We start from the raw sequence: 2,323 nt of genomic DNA on the forward strand, positions 1-2,323 counted from the left end.
GTCTCGGCCTCCCAAAGTGCTGGGATTACAGGCTTGAGCCACCGCGCCCGGCCAATTTATTTATTTATTTAGATGGGGTCTTGTGTTTCTCAGACTTGTCTTGAACTCCTGGGCTCAAGTGATACTCTCACCTCAGCCTCCCTCATAGCCGGGACTACAGGTTCATGCCATCATGCCCAGCTAAGTTATTTGTCTTTTGATTGCTGAGTTCTAAAAGTTCTTTCTTTATTAGATTCTGTGGGTCATCTTTTCTTTTCTTAATAGTATCCTTTGGAGTAAAAAAGTTTTTAATTTTTATTTAATTTTTAATTTTATTTTTCTTTAATTTAACTTTTATTTGATTGATTGTGCTTTAAGTGTATCTAAGAAATCATTGCATAATCCACAGTCTTGAAGATTTACTCTTGTTTTTATCTAAGATCTTATAACTTTAGCTCTTGCATTTAGGCTTTGATGCATTTTGAGTTAATTTTTGTATATGGTATGAGATGGGGTCCAAATTTATTCTTTTGTATATGAATATCCAGTTGTCCCAGTACTATTTGTTGAGAAGAATAACACTGTTTCTTCCTCTATTGAATTGTCTTGGCACCCTAGTTGACAATCAGCTGACTAAAAATGTATGGGTTTATTTTCAGACACTCTATTTCATTTCATTGCTCCATGTCTGTCCTTATGCCAGTACCATACTGTCTTGATTACTATAGCTTTGTAGTAAGTTTTGAAATTGGGAATTGGGGATTTTCTAACATTGCTCTTCTTTTTCAACATTGTTTTGGCTGTTCTGGGTCCCTTGCATTTTCATATGAATTTTAGAATCAGCTTGACAATTTCTGCAAATATTCAGCTAGAATTTTGATAGAGACAGCATCAAAACTGGAGATAAATACGGGGAGTATTTTCATTCTAATAGTATAGTCTTCTAATCCATGAACATGGGCTGTCTTTCCATTTATGTAGACATTCTTTAATTTCTTTCAATATTTTGTGGTTTTCAGTGTATGAGTCATGCATTTTTTGGTTAAAATTGTTTGTAAATATTTTACCATTTTGTATGCTGTTGTGAATGGAGTTATTTTTAAATTTTATTTTTTGGTTGTTCATTGCCAGCATATTGAAATACAAATGATTGTTGTATATTGATCTCATATCTTGCTACTTTGTTGAACTTTTTTTATGATCCCTGACAGGTTTTTACAACTAATTGTTTAGGGTTTTCTATATGCAAAATCATGTCATCTGCAAATAGAGATAATTTTACTTCTTTACCAATCGGATACCTTTTATTTCTTTTTATTGCCTAATTCCCCTGGCTAGTAAGTACTTTACAGTGTTGAATAGAAATGGTGAAAGCGAACATCCCTGTCTTGTTCCAGAGCTCAGGAGGAAAACATACAGTCTTTCATCATTAAGTATGATGTGCCTGGGGGTTTTTCACAGATGCTTCCTATCAGGTTGAGGAATTTCTCATCTGTATTAGTTTGTTGTCACATTGTTATAAAAAACTACCTGAGACTAGGTAATTTATAATTAGAAGAAGTCTCATTGGCTCATGGTTCCACAGTCTGTATAGGAAGCATGTCTGGGAGGCCTCAGGAAACTTATAATCATTGCAGAAGGTGAAGGGGGAAGCAGGCAGGTTTTACGGCTGGATCAGGAGGAAGAGATGTAGGGGGAAGTGCTACATACTCCTTAAAACAACCAGGTCTCATGAGAACTTACTATCATGAAAACAGCACAGAGGAAATCTTTCCCCTTAATCCAGTCACCTTCCACCAGACCCTTCCTTCAACACTGGGGATTACAATTTGGCATGAGATTTGGTTGAGGACACAATCCAAACCATATCACCATCTATCTTACTTGAATGTTTTTGTCATGAAATAGTGTCAGATTTTGTGAAATGCTTTTTTTTTCTGTGTCTGTTGAGATGACCATGTGTCTTTTACTTTAATCTGTTAATATAGCATATTATATTACATATATACATTTTCATAAATGGAACCAATCTTGCATTCTTGAGATAAATCCCACTTAGTTTATTATCCTTTGTATATGCTGCTGGATTCAGTTTCATATTATTTTCTTGAAAATGTTCACATCAATATTCGTAAAGGCCATTGGTCTGTAATTTTCTTGTGATGTATTTGTCTGGTTTTGGATTCAGGATAAGACTCACCTCATAGAGTGAATTGGGTAGCGTTATTACCACCTATCTTCTTAAAATTTTATGGGGGGGCGGAGCAAGATGGCCGAATAGGAACAGCTCCAGTCTCCAACTCCCAGCGCGAGCGACACAGAAGACCGGTGATTTCTGCATTTT

Source organism: Colobus angolensis, unplaced genomic scaffold, assembly GCF_000951035.1.
Source record: "Colobus angolensis palliatus isolate OR3802 unplaced genomic scaffold, Cang.pa_1.0 Scaffold81, whole genome shotgun sequence".
Taxonomy (NCBI): Eukaryota; Metazoa; Chordata; class Mammalia; order Primates; family Cercopithecidae; genus Colobus; species Colobus angolensis.